Raw genomic sequence first — 23,780 nt, forward strand, 5'->3', positions numbered from 1 at the left:
AAGGTAACCAACAGAAGCGTTTTTTTGGCGCCCTTCTTTGGCGCCCTTTTGGCGGACCACAATTCACAATTGAGAATACATACCCTATTTAAGGCAGGGGACCACTAGAGCCAATATCAGTCTTGAGAAAGATCCAGGAGGATCGAAACGCGTAGACTGCTACTGATATTCACGGCTCAGGTCCCTATTTGGTGAGTTTTATACCTATTCAGCCATTCCTAGCAAAGCATATTGCACTATGTATGTTTATATTTTTTACTTAGGTTAAAGACTTATGGAACATCCTAATTGGATTATAATTGTGCCATCTGAAGAATAATTGGACCACCTTTCTTAGGATACGGATCACAAGGATATTATTTTACAAAGACACTATATAATTAATATTATAAAAGACAAGAACATTCACTATCACATGGACTATTTTTTCACTGGACTATTTTTTCACTTGATTTTATTGCCTCACTTGGTAATATTTTTCACATGAATTATATATATTTCTTCATACATTTTTTCACTTGAATCATATTTTTATATATTTTTATGTCAATTATTTTTTGTGTCACGTATTTTTGTGTCACTAATTTTGACCAATTTTACATTTTTTATTCACCCTCACACCGCGTGTAACTCCCAAAGGTGTACACCTAAAGGTCACATACTTTTATTTTTATATTTTTATGCAATTTTAAGTACCCCAGCATTACCACATATAGCGCAAATTGTTGTACTAATATCAATTCACCAATTTTAAAGGTATATCAATTCATCTATTTTGAAGGTATTTCATAAGGTATTTTTTTCAGCATTGTGGAGATTATTTTTAGCACTGTGGATAATCCTGTATAGTACTGTGAATTATCATTATTGTTTTTAACAGTCATTATTGTTTTTAGCAGATGCGATTGGTTTAACTATCTTTTATTTTATTTTATTTTTGGAATAAATATGTATACATTTTAAACTTATAAAGTCCATTTCCTAATTTACCCTCAGACCATACACAGCTAAGATCCTTCTAAGAGATCTAAGCGCTCCTTCTAGCTTATACAAATTCAGCTAGAGTGCAGTTTGACAGGAGGTCACCCCCTGGGTGAGGTATGCTGGATCCCCCCAAGGCGAGACCTTTGGGGGTCAGGACAAATTATTTTGTAGCAGCCTCCTTAAGAGTCTGGGATAGAATTTTGTCCCAAGACACTAAAATTTCTAGCCATATGTCCCCTTTAACCCCTATCCTGAACAATTCGAGTATGCTTGACTCCAATGCTATCCAGACTCCACGCAATGAGGGCGTGCCCACAAATATTCCGGTCCATACAGTGTTAGATAAGGGTACGATACGTCCGCAGTCTGAGCTTTCTCAAGCATTGGGACCCCCTTTCCACCTCTGGTTCCCGTACTTTCAGATCAGACACGCTATATTTGCTAGCCCCCACAAACAAGACCTCGTTAGACCACTCACCGCCTTTGAAACATTATGTACTACTCCCTCAATCACTAGGTCACACATTTCCATTATCTATAAGATACTACGAGGCTCCTTCCCCAGTAAAAAGCCCTCTTATATCTCTAAATGAGAGGTAGAACTACACAAAACCTTGACAGAACCTAAATGGAGCCATATATTTAGTGAGACAAAAAAATAATCTATCTCCATAATTATAGCCGAAATGAATTACAAATTGCTCTCTAGGTGGTATCTGACCCCACACCGTCTCCATAGTATCTATCCGGGTTCCTCCCCCCTATGTTGGAGGCACTGCGGAGGGACGGGTTCCCTATCCCATATTTGGTGGTCCTGTCCACTCTTAAGTGCATTCTGGTCAGACGTATCGAAAAACATTAAGACCAAACTAGGGACCTCAATAACACTTTCACCCAACATCATTTTACTGAACGATACTCCAGCAATCCCCTGCCAATACAGGAAACGATTATTCCAGTGTATGATTAACTGTGCAAAACGTCTGATACCTAGGTTTTGGAAGAAATGCGTGCTTCCCACTGTCACTATGTGGATGCATGAAGTAGACCATGTCCTAGAGTTAGAGAGGATTCATTACGTGTTCAATGGCAAACAGGATTTTATTGCTGATGTTATTTTCTTGTGGGAGCAATGAGGTCTGTGTTCATTAACAAAGTGAACTACTATAATTGCAATTTTGTATGCCCTAATCTTGTATTTTCTGTCTACAAAACTTTATGTGGTGATGATTCATTAAGCAGTATGATGAGTCGACATCCCTAGGCGTACGTAGTACGTAGATCTTCTTGTTTATATTTGTATCAGATTTTCTATGTAATCCTGCCGTTAATGCATATATACTCTGTGTTAGAGCACAAATGCTTTTATGTTATGTTATTCGGTTTGAAAATCAATAAAACATTTAATTGAAAAAAAAAAAAAAATTATATTTAACTTAGGGGGGTACATAGGGATAACGTAGGTGGCGGCGGTGTACGGAGCAGCAGATTAGGAGCTAAAAATAATATGCAGGGGTCAGCGATAGCGGGGCAGCAGATAAGGGGTTAATAAGTGTAAGGTTAGGGGTGTTTAGACTCGGGGTACATGTTAGGGTGTTAGGTGCAGACATAGGAAGTGTTTCCCCATAGGAAACAATGGGGCTGCGTTAGGAGCTGAACGCAGCTTTTTTGCAGGTGTTAGGTCTTTTTTCAGCTCAAACGGCCCCATTGTTTCCTATGGGGGAATCGTGCACGAGCACGTTTTTGAAGCTGGCCGCGTCCGTAAGCACCGCTGGTATTGAGAGTTGCAGTGGCGGTAAATATGCTATACGCTCCCTTTTTGGAGCCTAACGCAGCCCTTCTGTGAACTCTCAATACCAGCGGTATTTAAAAGGTGTGGGGGGAAAAAAGCCAGCGTTAGCTACGCGGGTCGTTACCGACAAAACTCTAAATCTAGCCGTATAAAAGCTTTCATCTAAATGGCAAAGAGGTCTCCAATGTTGATCAATATCACATAGTTATGTATTGCTTTTTTTGGAGTTTAAATTAATAAGAATATTATATTGCAGTTGAAATAAACATTAACTACTTTGGGCTAGATTATGAGTGGAGCGCAAACGTTTGCGCCCGAGCGATAAGGGGTTTATCACAAGGGTTTGTGCTTGTCAGGCTTACCGCTCATATTACGAGTTGAAAGAAAACACAATCGCTTCAGTGCAATCGAGATTTACGGTAGAATAATAACCGCAACTTTAGAGCTGTGGTTAAATGTTTTGCAAAACTAAAAAGTTGCACAAAACATATAAATATATACTGTATATATATATATATATATATATATATATATATATATATATATATATATTTATATATATATATATATACTGTATATTTATTTATATACATATGTATTTATGTATTTATATGTGTATATATGTATTTACAGACATTTATACATGTATAAACACATAAATACATAAGTATACATATATAGACATAGATATACAGTATAAATTAGTGCAAATTGGAGCCCTTTGCTGTTAATGGGACAGTCTAGTCAAAATTAAACTTTCATGATTCAGGTAGGGCATTTTAGTTTTAAACAAATTTCCAATTTCCTTTTATCATCAAATTTGCTTTGTTCTCTTAGTATTCTTAGTTGAACTATAAACCTAGGTAGGCTCATATGCTAATTTATAAGCCCTTGAAGGAAGCCTCTTAGCTGAATGCATTTGACAGTTTTTCACAACTAGAGGGTGTTAGTTCATGTGTGCCATATAGATAACATTGTGCTCACGCCCGAGTTACTTATGAGAGTGCACTGATTGGATAAAATTCAAGTCTGTCAAAAGAATTGAAATAAGGGGGCAGTCTTCAGAGGCTTAGATATAAGTTAATCACAGAGGTAAAAAGTGTATTAATATAACTGTGTTGGTTATGCAAAACTGGGGAATTAATAATAAAGGGATTATCCATCTTTTTAAACAATAAAACTTCTGGAGTAGACTGTCCCTTTAATCAACAATAGAACAGCTTTCAAATAAACATGTGTGTTTGAACTGTGTGTAACATAAAAGTAAACTGTGAAATCCAAATATAAAAATGGTTATGATATTATCCATAGATGGCAAAAGTCCTATTTTGCTAACTGTACCAGATTTCCCAGGGCATATTATGCATCTGATTTTCCTGTCTTTTAAAATAAAACAGGAATAATAAAAATAATATATCTAACTTGTTTCACTGTCATCTGTGAAAATCCTGCAAAGGAACTTGATACATTCTAAACACCCACAAACAAAATGATAACACACATCATAAGTGATAACATTATTGGTCACTGATCTGCACATGCACGGACCTGAGAAACAAGATGGCACTAATCGCATTACCGCCATTAATTAAATGTAAAAACAAGAAAAAAACAAAACATAAATCAGATCCAAAATAAATATAATAGAAGAAAAAAGAGTACAAACAAACCTTCTAGCCTCAAACTACTGTATTACTACAAAAGTAATAAGGCGGACCGAATCTTGGCGCATAAACTTTGCATGCGCACCCAACAGAGATGTATTCCGTTGATAAAAACACAAACTGGAATGGTCTACTCTCCAAATGACATTGCAAGGGCGTTTGCCCAATACTATACTACTTTATATAATTTGGATAAGTCTCAGAAGAGTGGTAAAACACCTGTCCCTCAAATTAAACAATGCCTTGCCTTACTTAACCTTCTGACTCTGTCTGCCAGGGATGCCCAAAGTCTTACTAGTCCGCCCTCCATACTAGAACTGAAACATGCCATAAAATCTCTACAAATAAATAAAGCCCTGGGCCCAGATGGGTTTACTGCATTATTTTACAAAACTTTTTCCCCACAGCTGATCCCAATCCTTTCCAGATTCTACAACTCTGTCTTCTTTGATGGTACTCTGAGATCTGAATTTTTGGAGGCCTCGATCTTAGCTCTGCCTAAGGAGGGGAAGGATCATTCTTTATGCAAAAGCTATAGGCCGATTTTTTAAAATTAATGTGGACATTAAGCTTTATTTCAAGATGTTGGCAACTCGATTAAACAGACTCCTCTCAAACTTGATTAATCTTGTCTTGACCAGGTGGGATTTATTTCGGGCAGGCAGGGTCCGGACAATACAAGAAGTCTTTTAAATATTTTTACTGAGGTTTCGGATCTGGGGATTCCCCTCCATGCCCTGTCGATGGATGCTGAAAAGGCATTTGACAGGGTGAGGTGGGACTATATGTTCTCCACTCTCCACGCATTTGATCTCCCAGACACCTTCATCAAGGCAGTCAGGACTCTGTATTCCTTCCCCACGGCAAGGGTGAGAGGGCTGGGCTTCTGTTCAGAAGCAATTGACATAAAAAATGGGACAAGACAGGGCTGCCCCTTATCCCCTTTGCTCTTTGTCCTTTCTATTGAACCGCTGGAAGCAGCGATTAGAAATTCATCACAAATACAGGGCCTCTTGTTGCATGATACACACCAGAAATTAGCCCTCTATGCCGACGACTTGACGCTCTTTATCACTGACCAAGAAGATTCCCTCCCCGCCTTGTTTGACCTTCTTAAAAAATTTGGGAACATTTCATTCTATAAACTAAATCTAAATAAAACAGAGTCATATCCTCTGAACCTATCAGAATCCATATTCACCTCCCTTAAGCGCAAATACAAATTTCAATGGTCCATGTCGGGACTGAGACACCTGGGGGTGTTTCTCTCCCATGACATTGGAACTGTCTTGATCAAACACTTTAATGTCCTTCTTTCCCATCTTCAGCAAGACTTGTGTGCCAGGAGATATGATGAAATCTCCTGGTTTGGTAGAATCGCTGCGTTCAATCTTATGCAGCTTCCCAAATTAACCTACCTTTTCAGATGACTTCCAATAAAGGTCCCTTTTTCATTGATAAATAAATATCAAGCAGTAATCAACAGGTATGTTTGAAACAGAAAGAGACCTTGCATTGCAGCCACTCTTTTACAGCAAAAAAAAATGAACATATCCCAATGAAGGGATATAAAAGAGCGCTGATGTATAAAAAAGAAAACAATATTCAATATAAAGCAAGGTAATACACTTTAAATATAGTAGATCAGATCTACCGTATTAGTCCTGTTTAATGTCCATAAGCTGGTGGTAAATTGAAGGGATAAAGGTATCCTCCTAATAGGTATGGTGAGTCAGGCTGCTCCTCTTGATCCCAGAGAGTGTGGAACATCTGTTAAAATATAAAGAGTAGAGAGAGGGCGCCACAATAGCATGATACCGTCTGGAATGCAGGTACAGATTTGTGTGTTGTGGTTTATCAATACCAACTGAACAACACACAAAAGATTACACCTTTGCAGCACCTGAAGTCCAGTCAACAGGAGACATATACAAAGTTGCAACCAGGACAAGTGCCTTTGGAGCTTGGCTTCCACAGTGTACTAGCCACTGATAAGTGCTAGCCTGCTCTTTTGCACTGGTCACAGCACAGTGCCACACTATTTGGTAAGCATAATACTTACTTTTATCTGTACCTGCATTCCAGACGGTATCACGCTATTGTGGCACCCTCTCTCTACTCTTTATACTCTTTTACAGCACCCCATCCTCTCTGGAGGCCTGGGTCTTCCAAACATAAGGATTTACTATGAAGCCATGCTGCTATCCCATATCTCAGACAGGAACACAACCGGGTCTGCCCCTCGCTGGTTAGAGCTTGAACAAGTGTCCTTACTGGCCTACATGGCTTTGATGGACCTTATATGGATACTCCCATTGCAATTCGGACATTCCGATAAATAACAAAATTATTTTACACTGTAGGGACTCCGGGCTTCATCTTCATCATAATGCACTGGTCTCCCCCCACCCCTTGCCATACCACTCTATTACAGGCCTCTTGTATGGACTTCCGTTTGCTGGCCCCGCCGTATGGCAGGCTTTCTCCCAACTTAAAGTAGCTAATTTTACTATTTAGGAGGGACCTCTATCAATTAGCGCTCTGATAGACACCTTCTCTATTCAACCCAAATTCAGGTTTGATCTCTTAAGGCTAGTCTCCATAATGAAATCATGAGGATTCTTGGGTGGTCTCTCCAAACGATTAACACCATGGGAGACCCGGTTATCCGCAGGCACTCAACGCACTTCCCCCTTATCATTCCACTACCAGTTTCTTCTCAATGCCTTGAAGCTGTCCAAGACCAAATATATGACCGACTGGGAAAAAGATTGGGGAGTCAAACTGACTGAAAATGACTGCACGGACATATTTCTGTATACCAAAGCCTCAATACACTGCATGACCATTTATGAACTTTATTAAAAGCTCATTACTAGATGGCACTATGTCCCTCTAAAGCTGCACAAAATGTTCCCGGACTCTTCCCCCCCTTTTCTGGTGAGGATGTCTATTGATAGGTGACCCACTCCACATATGGTGGGCATGCCCTGTCATCAAACCCTTTTGGAACAAACTGAGCTCCCTCTGCTGCTCACTGTGGCTGATAGAGACCTTGTCCCCTGAGGTTGCTCTTCTACAAATCTCCGGCCCCTCTCCCTGCCCGCACGCACCCTGTTGATATCGATCCTGATGGCAGCAAAACTTCTGATCGCAAGAAATTGGAAGAAACCAAGTATTCCACACTGGCAGGCCCTGATACAATTAATTTCATATTTTAAATCCATGGAGAATTTTGTTTATAATTCACGCCAGCAAACAGACTTGTATGGCCAGATTTGGAACCCTGGGACTCTCTGGGGAGGACAAAATACTTGCATTCTAAGAGGTGAGGCATACCTGCTGCTCATTACCCGGGCCGAGAGAGGGGAGGAATGTACAATTATCCACCCCCCTAAACATTTTCCCCTTCTTTTTTTCCCCTCCCCTTCCCTCCCTTTTACCCTCTAGCTCTAACGAACAAAATGACTGTTACATTTTTTTTTATTTTTTTTTTTTATATAATTTTTATTGAGGTCAAAGTATTGGCATACATAGGCCTAGATTTGGAGTTTGGCGGTAGAAGGGCTGTTAACGCTCCGCAGGCTTTTTTCTGGCCGCACCATAAATTTAACTCTGGTAACGAGAGTTCAAACAAATGCTGCGTTAGGCTCCAAAAAAGGAGCGTAGAGCATATTTACCGCAAATGCAACTCTCGAGTTGCTTACGGACGCGGCCAGCCTCAAAAACGTGCTCGTGCACGATTCTCCCATAGGAAACAATGGGGCTGTTTGAGCTGAAAAAAAACCTAACACCTGCAAAAAAGCTGCGTTCAGCTCCTAACGCAGCCCCATTGTTTCCTATGGGGAAACACTTCCTACGTCTGCACCTAACACCCTAACATGTACCCCAAGTCTAAACACCCCTAACCTTACACTTATTAACCCCTAATCTGCCGCTCCCGCTATCGCTGACCCCTGCATATTTTTTTAACCCCTAATCTGCCGCTCCGTAAACCGCCGCAACCTACGTTATCCCTATGTACCCCTAATCTGCTGCCCCTAACACCGCCGACCCCTGTATTACATTTATTAACCCCTAACCTGCCCCCCACAACGTCGCCGCCAGCTACTTACAATAATTAACCCCTAATCTTCCGACCGCAAAGCGCCGCCACCTACGTTATCCTTATGTACCCCTAATCTGCTGCCCCTAACACCGCCGACCCCTAGATTATATTTATTAACCCCTAATCTGCCCCCCACAACGTCGCCGACACCTGCCTACACTTATTAACCCCTAATCTGCCGAGCGGACCTGAGCGCCACTATAATAAAGTTATTAACCCCTAATCCGCCTCACTAACCCTATCATAAATAGTATTAACCCCTAATCTGCCCTCCCTAACATCGCCGACACCTAACTTCAATTATTAACCCCTAATCTGACGACCGGAGCTCACCGCTACTATAATAAATGGATTAACCCCTAAAGCTAAGTCTAACCCTAACACTAACACCCCCCTAACTTAAATATAATTTACATCTAACGAAATAAATTAACTCTTATTAAATTAATTATTCCTATTTAAAGCTAAATACTTACCTGTAAAATACATCCTAATATAGCTACAATATAAATTATAATTACATTGTAGCTATTTTAGGATTAATATTTATTTTACAGGCAACTTGGTAATTATTTTAACCAGGTACAATAGCTATTAAATAGTTAAGAACTATTTAATAGTTACCTAGTTATAATAATAACAAATTTACCTGTAAAATAAATCCTAACCTAAGATATAATTAAACCTAACACTACCCTATCAATAAATTAATTAAATAAACTACCTACAATTACCTACAATTAACCTAACACTACACTATCAATAAATTAATTAAACACAATTCCTACAAATAAATACAATTAAATAAACTAGCTAAAGTACAAAAAATAAAAAAGAACTAAGTTACAAAAAATAAAAAAATATTTACAAACATAAGAAAAATATTACAACAATTTTAAACTAATTACACCTACTCTAAGCCCCCTAATAAAATAACAAAGCCCCCCAAAATAATAAATTTCCTACCCTATTCTAAATTAAAAAAGTTAAAAGCTCTTTTACCTTACCAGCCCTGAACAGGGCCCTTTGCGGGGCATGCCCCAAGAATTTCAGCTCTTTTGCCTGTAAAAAAAAACATACAATACCCCCCCCCAACATTACAACCCACCACCCACATACCCCTAATCTAACCCAAACCCCCCTTAAATAAACCTAACACTAAGCCCCTGAAGATCTTCCTACCTTGTCTTCACCATCCAGGTTCACCGATCCGTCCTGAAGAGCTCCTCCGATGTCCTGATCCAAGCCCAAGCGGGGGGCTGAAGAGGTCCATGATCCGGTCAAAGTCTTCATCCAAGCGGGGCAGAAGAGGATCTTCCATCCGATTGAAGTCTTCATCCAGGCGGCATCTTCTATGGTCTTCCATCCGGAGCGAAGCGGCAGGATCCTGAAGACCTCCAGCGCGGAACATCCATCCGGCCCGACGACTGAACGACGAATGACTGTTCCTTTAAGGGACGTCATCCAAGATGGCGTCCCTCGAATTCCGATTGGCTGATAGGATTCTATCAGCCAATCGGAATTAAAGTAGGAATTTTCTGATTGGCTGATGGAATCAGCCAATCAGAATCAAGTTCAATCCGATTGGCTGATCCAATCAGCCAATCAGATTGAGCTCGCATTCTATTGGCTGTTCCGATCAGCCAATAGAATGCGAGCTCAATCTGATTGGCTGATCGGATCAGCCAATCGGATTGAACTTGATTCTGATTGGCTGATTCCATCAGCCAATCAGAATATTCCTACCTTAATTCCGATTGGCTGATAGAATCCTATCAGCCAATCGGAATTCGAGGGACGCCATCTTGGATGACGTCCCTTAAAGGAACCGTCATTCGTCGGGAGACAACGGAAGAAGAGGATGGATCCGCGTCGCCTGCTTCAAGATGGACCCGCTCCGCACCGGATGGAAGAAGATCGAAGATGCCGCTTGGAGAAGATGTTTGCCGGTCCGGATGTCCTCTTCTTGCCGGATAGGAGGAAGACTTTGGAGCCTCTTCTGGACCTCTTCAGCCACCGGATGATGGATCGCCAACCCCCGCTTGGGTTGGATGAAGATGTTGGAGCCAGGACGGATCGGTGATACCTGGATGGTGAAGACAAGGTAGGAAGATCTTCAGGGGCTTAGTGTTAGGTTTCTTTAAGGGGGGTTTGGGTTAGATTAGGGGTATGTGGGTGGTGGGTTGTAATGTTGGGGGGGGTATTGTATGTGTTTTTTTTACAGGCAAAAGAGCTGAAATTCTTGGGGCATGCCCCGCAAAGGGCCCTGTTCAGGGCTGGTAAGGTAAAAGAGCTTTTAACTTTTTTAATTTAGAATAGGGTAGGGCATTTATTATTTTGTGGGGCTTTGTTATTTTATTAGGGGGCTTAGAGTAGGTGTAATTAGTTTAAAATTGTTGTAATAATTTTCTTATGTTTGTAAATATTTTTTTATTTTTTGTAACTTAGTTCTTTTTTATTTTTTGTACTTTAGTTAGTTTATGTAATTGTAGTTATTTGTAGCAATTGTATTTAATTTATTTATTGATAGTGTAGTGTTAGGTTAATTGTAGGTAGTTTATTTAATTAATTTATTGATAGGGTAGTGTTAGGTTTAATTATATCTTAGGTTAGGATTTATTTTACAGGTAAATTTGTTATTATTTTAACTAGGTAACTATTAAATAGTTATTAACTATTTAATAGATATTGTACCTAGTTAAAATAATTACAAAGTTGCCTGTATAAATATTAATCCTAAAATAGCTATAATATAATTATAATTTATATTGTAGCTATATTAGGATTTATTTTACAGGTAAGTATTTAGCTTTAAATAGGAATAATTTATTTAATAAGAGTTAATTAATTTCGTTAGATGTAAATTATATTTAAGTTAGGGGGGTGTTAGTGTTAGGGTTAGACTTAGCTTTAGGGGTTAATCCATTTATTATAGTAGCGATGAGCTCCGGTCGGCAGATTAGGGGTTAATAATTGAAGGTAGGTGTCGGCGATGTTAGGGAGGGCAGATTAGGGGTTAATACTATTTATGATAGGGTTAGTGAGGCGGATTAGGGGTTAATAACTTTATTATAGTAGCGGTGCGGTCCGCTCGGCAGATTAGGGGTTAATAAGTGTAGGCAGGTGTCGGCGACGTTGAGGGGGGCAGATTAGGGGTTAATAAATATAATATAGGGGTCGGCGGTGTTAGGGGCAGCAGATTTGGGGTACATAGGGATAACGTAGGTGGCGGCGCTTTGCGGTCGGCAGATTAGGGGTTAAAAAATTTTAATCGAGTGGCGGCGATGTGGGGGGAGCTCGGTTTAGGGGTACATAGGTAGTTTATGGGTGTTAGTGTACTTTAGGGTACAGTAGTTAAGAGCTTTATGAACCGGCGTTAGCCCAGAAAGCTCTTAACTCCTGCTATTTTCAGGCGGCTGGAGTTTTGTCGTTAGAGCTCTAACGCTCACTTCAGACACGACTCTAAATACCGGCGTTAGAAAGATCCCATTGAAAAGATAGGATACGCAATTGACGTAAGGGGATCTGCGGTATGGAAAAGTCGCGGCTGAAAAGTGAGCGTTAGACCCTTTAATCACTGACTCCAAATACCAGCGGGCGGCCAAAACCAGCGTTAGGAGCCTCTAACGCTGGTTTTCACGGCTACCGCCGAACTCTAAATCTAGGCCATAGAAAATAGAATAACAGTGTATAGCAGAGCATGATTGTAAAGGACTTATGTAAAGAGACATCATAAAGATTACATATTAATAAAACATGTACAATAACAATATCTACCATGTTAGCAGCGCATGAGGTGAATTGCATGTAACAAGCTGCGCGGAGTATATAGCAAGGTAGGGCTTATAAATTACATATTAAAAAGGCATATGGAATCAGTAACATCTGCTACATCGAGGAAGACAATGCTAAGTTTTAAGTAGAAGTTTGTTTACCAAAAATGGTGTCCTATCATGCATAAAAAAAATACAGCTCTTTTACTGAACATTTATTATAAAAGGAAGAGAAACACATGCCAATAATCATCTAAGCCTTTTATGGAGAACGGGAGGCCACTCTTGGACCTCATATTTTATAGGGTGATAGCATGGACCTAAGGCTACATGCAAGAGAAGAGACCACTTATGGATCTCAATATTAAGACCTCTTTTTATTTTCTTATTAAAGCTAAATAACTTCCATGGGCACCAATACCATGCTCATATAAGATTTGGAACTTGTAATAACTGGTAACTGTTAAGCTAATAATGACTGGCAACTTTTACAGACACTAGAAATAAAACAGGAGCACTAAAACCTGTCTGTTAGTTAGTGGTTAAACAAAATATAGAGCTAAGAAAGAGCATATGTATAGCTCTGGAGATCCCTTTAGATAGTTTGAATAAAAGAATAGGCTCAATATGGACTAAGTTATTAAAAAGAGGTTGCTTGGGAAAAGTTACTTATATAAAATGCTGAGGTTTACCATAATGCTCGTAACTAAAAGGCATATCCTTTAAGACAAAGTCATATTAGGGTAGGGCACAGTAATTCTTGTAGTAAGATTCGACCACTAAAATGAATGATACATAAAGGTTCAGGGTGAGCTGATCTGGTGACTAAGAGAATAATAAAGATTTACTTAGGGTGCCAAGCAATTCTCTAATAGGTTGGGAAGCATGGGCATGTGAGTTAACTAGTCTACCCATACCTTCAGATATAACACCCTATGAGCTATTAACACATAAACAGTTGCATATAGTACTGAAAACAAGACAGGAATATATAACTCTCTCCCCCACTCCTCAAACTAGTAACTTTAGTGCAGGGCCTGCCGACACAACACTCATCATATCAGGGAGAGATAGCGCTAACACTGCTTAGTATTAGTTAAATTGGGTCACAAGTTTGGGAGATAGCTGCAGGAATGATTGCTAAAAATAACGTGCAATTGGGTGGTTAGATGCAATGGGACCTAATATCCTCATCCCTGGTCACAAACAATCGATATATACAAAAATCACAGTAATGGCCAGTTCAGGAAATACAATGAATATGAATCAGCCTCATATCAAAATCCATTAGCCATATGTATAAATGTGTCGCAGCTGAGGTATTAAATGTCTAGAAGTTTAAACCACATAGGAGACAAGAAAAACAGACAGCCATCCGTGCTTTAACCTCCAAGCAAAGGAGATGAACAAGCCTCCAGGGTTCCATACAAAGCATGCCGATATCATATAGCGGTAAGAGTGCGGTCCCCACAAAGTTATCGACAAGTGCCCTGTGTCCTGGGGGAGCAAACACGGCTCCTGTATAACTAGAGAGGGGTATTCAGTAGGTGATAATAGGCGCTTACTCTCACGGACTTGTGTTGGAGTCGGGTGCTGTAGCGGAGCAAATTCTGTAATTACACTTTCCTGCAAGCCACTAACTAGGAACTCTAGAGCAGGAGAGAGATAACCCTGAAGCGGGTAAGTGTGGTTCTCACGGACAGTCCCCTGGCATGATGCCGTCACTTCTTCTTGTTGCGTTGTCGGCTCCACTATCTCTGGATCCCAATCACCCACATGTTCTTCCTGGGGATAGCATGAGCGCCGGGGCCCCAAGACGCCATCCACCCCCTGAATTAATACATTAAACTTGGTTTGGGTCTGGTAGGGAACCAGGTGTACTCTGGCTCTGTCAGGCCCGGGGTAAAGCATATCCACCAATGCATCATGATGGCTCCGAAGCAAACTGCGTAAAAAAGGTTGCTGGGATCTCCATAATAGATAACACTCACCAAGCGTTAGGCAGGTACTCAATAAACGATGTTACTCAGTCAGATGCGATGGTTAGTGGTGTCAGACACCATGCAATCAGCACAGTGTGCTGCTTAACGACAAGGCCCAAAGGAGCCTCACCAGGGGGTTGAAGTGAAGGCCTCAGTCTTCAAGTGTGCTCCGGGAGCTCCAAATTGCAGTGGTCTAAGTAAATAAGGGCTCATCTGAAGCGGGATCTATAATAAGGCAGCAATGTGTTCAAGGAGCCTACAGATAAGCCCTCAAAAGTATTATATCAAGCTTAAATTCCACATATGTTGGAGCAGAGTAGAATTGTGCGACCTATCATGGCCGCCACCCGGAAGTTCCCCCCAATGACTGTTAAATTGATCCACACTCTTTCTGGGTCCAGTTGGGGCCAATTAGTATCATCCCCAGACCATAGTTCTAGTTTATATCATTTAAATATTTATGATTAAGTATTTTAGTAACAATTTAAAATAAAAGAAAAAAGCGAAAAACGAAGTTCATCACTCGAGACCCATGAGTAGTCTTACTTTGTCTTAGTTTACCAACCTAAGTGACTCATTCTGTACATGGTCAAGAGGCCAAAGAGCGGCCTCACAAGGCAAGTAGTTGGTTTTCGGTTTAAAGGACAAATGCTGTTTAAACAAGAAGCACTCATGTCATATATACTTGTCCTTTACATGTTTATCCCGATTGCACCTGATGAAAGTGATATAACCATGTAGCTCTGTATTGTCTCACAAGTTTTGACATTAAACATTTGTAAGCTTTGAATTGAACCTTAATAAAAATCATTATTAACAAAAAAAAAATATCTACATGATATTAAAGGGATACTAAACCCAATTTTTTTTCTTTCATGATTCATATAGAACAGGCAATTTTAAGCAACTCTCTAATTTACTCATATTATTATTATTATTTGTTCTCTTGCTATCTTTATTTGAAAAGCAGGTATGTAAAGCTTAGGAGTTGACCCATTTTAATTTTAGCACCCTGGATAGCGCTTGCTTATTGGTAGCTACATTTAGCCTCCAATCAGCAAGCGCTAATCAGGTGGTGAACCAAAAATGGGCTGGCTCTGTATTCCTGCTTTTCTAATAAAGATAGCAAGAGAACAAAGAAAAATTGATAATAGGACTAAATTAGAAAGGTGCTTAAAATTGCATGCTCTAGCTAAATCATTAAAGAAAAAAATGGGTTTAGTATCCCTTTAATAGTTGAAAACATGTAAAAGCATATTTATGCAGTATTCATATTTAATAAAGGTTTTAACTATGTATTTTCAGTAAATATTTCACATTCCAATGTTCTGCACATAGTGCAATATGTTCCACTCCTCCAAACACTCCCTTCGACAGCGCTCAAGCAGGTGCACGAAACAGGAGATCAAATAGACAGAGATATCATCAGAGAAAATCCCTAAGAAAAAGTAGTATAATAATATATCTCCCTACCCAAAGGAGTAAATCTTAGGGATTTCTCTCTCTGTGTATCCCTTTGCATACCACAAGGGATTGGGGCTCTTTATGGTTTATAAAGGATAATTCCTAACTATAGCCCTGAGTATATACTGTATATGTATCATCTTACCATTCTATTGGAAATTATGCACTGCTTTTTAGTCTTATAGTGTAAAACTTTAACAGGTTATCATTCCTAACAAGTATGATAATTTCTAGTCATAATATTTTCATATTAAGTGGCATTCGATACTAAGGTGACATATGTTTTTGTTCAGGTCACTTAACTTTATAATAGGTATATGCCACATATTCTTTGAATATATATTCTTTTGTCCCTATTAGTCATGTTATACTTAAAATGTTTTTCTTTGCTTGGGACTTAAGTAGTATTGACATTGTAACAAAGTATTTTCACACGTATGACTATAGGCATTATTTGCGCTTTCCTTTTGTCCTGGATTAACAATGGTTAACAACTTCAGTGTTGTCTATTACGTCAGAGTAATTTCTTAATTTAAGAGGGCTGTGAGCTAGAGGCAGCACGGTCTATGAGTAAGGCAGGAGCTGAAAGATGTTAGACCGCTGCTGTCCTAGCTCTCTTTGATTTTATTGTTACACTGGAGTACGTATACTTTTTAGCCATTCTCTGTTTATGTCAATAAACGTTCAGTTTTAAATTTTGAGCCTGTTTGCCCTGCCTCGCCTTTCTTCTTTTTTGTGTCTACAGTGGAATATGTTCCAAGTATTTATAAATAGATATATCTATATATATATATATAAAGTCCGCAATAAGCCAGCACTCAGTGTTCCTTAATACCAAGCCGGGTGCGTCCCATTATGTAGTATACAAAAGAATCCAAAGAGAGCACTCGCCATGATTCAAACTGTGTTTTAATCCATCAGGTAAACGTTTTCGGGGAGTAACCCCGTCATCAGACTGATGACGGGGTTACTCTCCGAAAACATTTACTTGATAAATTAAAGCACCGTTTGAATCAAGACGAGTGCTCTCTTTGGATTCTTATAGATATATATATATATATGTATGTATATAACTATAACTAAAAGTAATCATATATATATATATATATATATATATACATACTGTATATTTTTTTTTATATATAATCAAAATACCATCAGATATATATATATAAATATGTATTTATAAATAAAAAGAACATATGCTATGTGAAGAACATTGGATCTTGTAATATATAATATTTATATTTTCATGTTGGGTTAGTGCAAATGAGAGTATGCGATTGAGTTTGCGTGAGAGGGGGGTATTTTTTTTTCTTTTTTTTTTCTCCATTGACTTCTACAGGGGAATACGTGAACACGCATGTGATATTCTAACTTCAGGTTTTGGCGCTTGTCTGGTTACAAAAAGAATAGTGATCTCTGCACTGAAAAAGGTTACTTAAAAGCAGATAGTATAAAAAGGGAGCCCTACCCCCTCAAACAGTGCTAGAAAAAAATAAAGCGCAGAAAGACTTAATAAGGCTGTGCTGAAAAAACAGCTTTATTTAGTTACTAAATAGATAGATATGATACTTCTATTAAAAATAATACATTTAATAACACATAAAAATAGACATAAACATGTAGCACATAACAGCACTATCTATCTTTCTATATTCTAGCTACCTGGGTGGCCATTTCCAGTAGCATCAGCGAGGACTCCTTTGTCTTACTGAGTATCCGTCGTCATCGGATCAGTGCAATTATATCTGAATTGTTTTTATTGTATTTACTTTTAACAGTCTTTTATGGCTATGCTTTTGATACTGCACTTAACGTATATTGTTTCAGATAGTGCTGTTATGTGCTACATGTTTATGTCTACGTTTATGTGTTATTAATTGTATTATTTGTAATTGAAGTATAGTATCTGTCTATTTAGTAACTAAATTAAGCTGTTTTTTTCAGCACAGTGGTATTAAGCATTCCTGTGCTTGCCTGGTTACTGCAAGAGTGAAAACAGTTTACTTTTAACTCGTAGTACAAGCGCAAACATCTTACTTCTAGCGCAATTAATGCTCAAGGGGAAGGGTTCATTTGTGCTCCAATTGTAATCTCACCCTTTGTATGGTATTTTATTCTGTGCTTTGTCATACTGATCAGTCTAATTACCTAATTACAGATACTCTGCCTATTTTTCTATTTTTTATACTCTTCTGTTAAATTAGCATATTATGTTCAAATTTACATGCACACACATCTTCACATATATGTTTGCACATATATAGATCTATATATATTGTAACAAGAATCTTTGGCAACCACTGTCTTCTAGGGTTTAAATGCAAAAGAGGACAATCCAGTTAAAGGTTTCAAAACTTCATTTTCTTCCAAAATAGCAAGGTGACTTTAACAGCAGCATACAGTTTGTTCACAGGTAAGGCAAAAGGACAAGCTTCTCTGCACAAGTTTCCAAAACAGCAAATCTCTGTCTGCATTTTCAGCAGCAATACAAATGTCCTTTACAGAATGTATCAGCAAACAGAAATTCAGCAAAATGTTTAGTACATAATATTTTTCACAATACATCATATCAGGCCTCCTGCCTGGCTGTAATCTACTTAGCTATAGAAATGCTTCTCTTTTAAACCCTAGGAGCAGTAATCATGAGCCACACCTGAGTTTAATTGTCTTTAACAGCTGTAAGGTATTCACAACTAAAAACACTAATCACTTCCCTAGGGTTTCTTATAAAAATGGTAAAGTGAAATGTATTAAACTTTGTCTAATATATACTCCCTCTATCACCAAACCAGACTTTCTGTCACATTTCCTCCCCCCCAGCTCACACTTGGTGGAGTGAGCGACCATAGACATTAAAGAGTGTACCCTTGAAAGACCCTCAGCATTGCCCTGCAAAAGACCTGCTCTGTGCTCAAAAATGAAATGAAAAGGCTGCAGACTAAGAAACCATCTAGTCACTCTTGCATTCCTCTCCTTATTCTGACTCATCCATTTGAGAGGAGCATGATCTGTAATCAACCTGAATTTCCTCCCCAACAAATAGTACAGAAGAGACTCCAAAGCCCACTTAATAGCTAAACATTCTTTTTCAACAATAGAGTAATTTTTTTCTTGTTGGTTTAATTTTCTACTAAGAAATAATACAGGATGCTCCTCCCCTTGGTACACTTGGGAAAGAACAGCCCCCACACCAACATCAGAAGCATCAGTCTGCACTATAAAATCTTTACAAAAATCTTGAGTTACCAAAACTCGATAGGCACACAGGGCATCTTTCAAATGCTTAAAAGCCTTGTCTGCTTCTGTAGACCATTTAACCATCACTGGTGATTTTGCTTTTGTAAGAACAGTTAAAGGAGCAGCTATTGTAGCAAAATCTGGAATAAACCTTTATAATATCCAGTCAAACTCAAAAAAGCTCTAACTTGTTTCTTAGTTAGGGGCAGGGGCCAGTTTTGTATGGCTTCTATTTTAGTTGTCTGTGGCTTAACTAATCCTCTCCCAATTGTATATCCAAAGTACTTCACTTCTTCTAAACCAATGGTAGATTTTGAAGGATTCAGAGTTAAGCCAGCAGAGAAAATGGAGTCAAGAACTGCCTGAACTTTTGGGAGATGTGATTCCCAATCTGTACTATAAATGATTACATCATCAAGATACGCTGCAGCATAACGAACATGGGGCTTTAGAATTGTATCCATCATTCTCTGAAATGTTGGAAGAGCACCATGTAACCCAAATGACAAAACTGTATACTGAAATAACTCATCTGGAGTTGAAAAAGCAGTTTTTTTTCTTTGCCTGATCAGTGAGGGGTACCTGCCAATAGCATTTCGTTAAATTAATAACGTGCTTTTCCTAGTCTTTCTATTAACTCATCAACCCTAGGCATTGGGTAGGTATCAAATTTTGAAAGACAATTTAATTCACGAGTACTATCGAGTTTAGGAACTAACACAATTGGACTGCTCCAATCACTATATGATTCTTCAATCACCCCAAGTTTTAACATTTTTTCCACCTCCAATTTAATAGCTTCCCTATGGGCTTCAGGAACTCTATAGGGTTTAAGGGAAACTTTTTTCCCTGGTTCTGTAACTATGTCATGTTTAATTACGTTAGTTCTCCCTTGACCTCTTCCTTTTGAGGCACAGATAGGGTTTCAGAAACATTTACCTCTGACTCAGTAACAGGTATCACTACAATACTTATCCAACAGCGCTAACTAAAATGACCTTGGCTCCCTAGACAAATGGGTCCCTAGTTGCCCATGGGGTTCATACAAATGCTAAAAACAGTGTAAGGGGTGCCTTAATAAAAAGGCCAGGTCAAGGGAATAAGATGTGAGGGGTATATATAAAAAGTTATTTAATCACAGGAAAAATACAATTATTACAAAAACATACACATTCATGGATCCATGATACAGTATTAATTAAAAGCAGAAATATAAAAATAAAAATACAATTTAAAATTACGATAAAAGCAATGTAAAACCAAAGGTGACCGCTCTGGGGTCCGGTGTTCAAGGTAAATAAATGGTGTGTGACATAGGGATGTATACAGAAAATACAAACTGTGTGTGCTACAAGTTATAATTGATGAGCCAGTAAGAATCAATGAGACAATATGAATTAATGCGACAATTGAGGAAATAATGGTAAAAACTATAAAACGAAATAAATAGTCCAAAGTTCCAAGTGTGGGAAAAAAATTGTCCAAGTGATCCAAATGATCCAACCGTGTGGTGATAATCCAAGTGAAAAAAGAAAAAAACAACGATTTTTTTTTTCCTTTTTTCACTTGGATTAGTTTGAGGGTCACCCTGACTGACCCATCGACGCAGGGAAGTAGGTAATCCTCGTTGAAAGCGATCCATCACCAATAACTCCACAATCTTATTAGTGGAGTTAACCTCTGGTTGCAGCCATTGCCTGGCAAAGGTGAATCAAACATATGTGATCTTGCAGCTTTATCAGATGCATATCTCCAAGAGTGGAATCTTTGAGCATGTACTGCAGAAGTCACTCCTAGGCGTGCCAGGATCTCAGCCTTCAGCTTGTCATAGTCACTGGCTTGCTTTGGCTCTAGGTCAAAGTAGGCCTTTTGAGGTTCTCCACTTAAAAAAGGTGCAAGTATGCTCACCCACTCATCTGCTGGCCATCCTTCTCTTTCCGCTGTTCTCTCAAAGGCAAGAAGGTACGCTTCAACATCGTCCGCTGCAGACATCTTTTGAATATAGTGACTAGCTCGTATAACTTTAAAACCTTGACAGCCACCAGCAGGATCAGAGTTCAGTCTCTCAGATATAGCTTGAATCTCTTGCCGCAAGGTGCATGTGGCGTTCTGCTGTTCCTCACAAACCTTCCTGAATGTTTCTGCTTGAAATGTGACCATCTGTTACACCAGCACATCAGTACTCTCTTTTTGTGTTTTTGCCATAATCATAGCGTTCTCCGTCTGTGCCAACACCAACTGCTGCAGAGCTGCACTGTTTTCAGCAGCTTTTCTATTCGCCTCCTGTAGCACAGCGGTAGACCAAATCAACCAAATGAAATGGTGAAAAAATCCTATTGGGTGATGTAGTCAGCCAATAGGATTTAAGTTTGGACGTTCTACACTATATTTTATACCTTTTTTTTAAAAAACTTTTATTTATCATAACAAGGGTTACCATGTGGAGATGTCTCTCTCATGGGTCACAGATCAATGGCAAACAAAAACATGTTACAATTAAGTGTTTACACTGCAAAACTAGGTCTATCTTGTTACAAGTGGTAATATTACATACAGTCTCTCAGCAGGTGTTTCCAAGTTTTTCTCTTAAGGCAAAAAGGAAGTTCTACGAACTGTGTCCCAAGAGTTGTTCTTTTTGCAGCAATAGTCCATGATAAATCCCTCTTTTCCTTTTCCTTCTCTCAGTTTCCTCCCATCCCTCCCTCATCCCCCCCCCCAACTCCTCCCAACAGTACAGCGTTCAATACTAACTTGATACAAATAATAATCATCATAACGGTAACAATCAGAGTTGAATTCGATCCTCTCTCTGCACTGATCTGTTTGGATCTTGACCGTCTCTCATAGTTAGGTCTTTTGTTCTCCCCTGGGCAGTAGCAGAAAGACAGACTTCGCATTGTGTAGGCAGATGTCTACTAACTCATCTTTCATGTTTCATGTTTCTCTTCATACAGAAAACCCCATTTACCTCTCAGGTGTTGTTCTAATAGGATCTCAGTGTTTCTAAGGGGGAATAAAAGCTGTGTTTGCACAGTGGTATGTAGAGTGTGTATGTAGGGCTCCCATTTTTTCAGAAAAGGTCTGGTTCTCAATTGTACATCTCTCAGGGCGTCTGCCGCTTCATATGTAAGCTGTGTCTGGATGTTTGTTTTGAGTTGTGATAGTGTGGGTGACCTCGGGCTCAACCAATTTTTGAATATAAGTTTCCTAGCTTGTAAGATGATGTTAGTGATCATTTTTTTAAGGGAGTTAGGTGTAGAGGTCGGGATCTCCAAGAACACTATCAGTCTGGGGGATACTGTCAGTTCAGTGTGGAACGTGGATTTTATCCAATATGCTGTCATGCCCCAAAATTTCCGTATCCTAGGGCATAGACACAGCAAGTGGGGCAGGTCCGCATCTGCTGCTTTGCATTTCTTACAGTGACCTTCTGTTTCTGGCCTCCATTTTTTGAATGTCTTAGGTGGTATGTATGCTGCTTGCAACAGTCTGGTATGTGATTCTCTAGTAGTTGCTGATAAAGTTGCTCCTCTTGTATTTTGTATGCTGCGCTGTATTACGTCTGGTGTGATTTCAGTGTTTAGGGTGCGTGTCCATGTGTCACTGATATGCGTGATCGTGGCTACATTCGTCTGCTTCATATGCAGTCTGTAAGTTGGGGAGATAGACGTGTTACCTTGCATTGTCATATGTAGCAGTCTGTTGACGTCAGAGTTTTGGTCAGTAAGTTCTATGTGTCCTAGTAAATCTTGGATGTAGTGTCTTGCTTGTAGGTATGCGAAATGGTGTGTGCGGGGTAGATTGAATTGGGTTTGTAGTTCCTGAAAGGGCTTGACCTTCATGTCCAACCCATTTATCAGTTGGGACACAGCAGTCAACCCCTTAGTCTCCCATGTGGAAAACACCGGGGAATCAATCCCTGCGGGAAATCCTGGGTTACCTCTCAGAGGGAGGTATTTTGTATAGGTGGGGTCAAATCGGGATCTCTTGCATAGTCTCCACCAAGTAGAGAGGGGCTGAGATATTAGTGGGTAATTTCTAGTTAGCTTGAGTGTGCTTGACGGTGCCATATGTGGGAGCGCCTGTAGGGACCATGGAGCCGTAGCCTGCTTTTCAAGATCTGGCAGTGTGAAGTGTCCTTTTTCTGTCAACCAGTCCAGTACATATTTGACCTGGGCTGCCTCACAGTATGCCTTGAGGTTGGGGACAGCTAAGCCCCCTGAATTGATCTCCGCCGTCAGTCTAGACGAGTTTATTTTATGCTTTTTCCCTGCCCATATAAAAGCGAGCATCGCTTTATTTAGTGTTTGTGTATCCGCTTTCTGGATGTAATGAGGTATCATCTGAAATAAGTACAAGAGTTTCGGGAATATGATCATTTTGACGAGGGCGATCCTACCTGGTAATGCTACCGGGAGGCTACTCCATCTGAGCAATGTCTCTTGGAGGTCTTTTATCAGGGGACGGTAATTTAGGTGGTACCACTCTCCGGGGTTATGGGATAGCTTGACTCCCAGGTATTTGAAAGAGTGGGTAACTTGTTTGAAGTTATATGGTAGGGTAGCGCAGGGTGCTCTTGGGAGTAGCCAGACTAACTCTGACTTGTCCGCGTTTATCTTGTAGCCTGAGATCTGACTAAACTGGAGTATGATTTGCATGACGTGTGGGATGTTTGTTTTTGGGTTTTGTAAGTACAGAATCATGTCGTCTGCAAAGAGGGACAGATGGCACTGGACTTTACCCACCCACAGTCCTTCTGACTCTGCTCTA

This window comes from Bombina bombina, chromosome 1, assembly GCF_027579735.1.
Source record: "Bombina bombina isolate aBomBom1 chromosome 1, aBomBom1.pri, whole genome shotgun sequence".
NCBI lineage: Eukaryota > Metazoa > Chordata > Amphibia > Anura > Bombinatoridae > Bombina > Bombina bombina.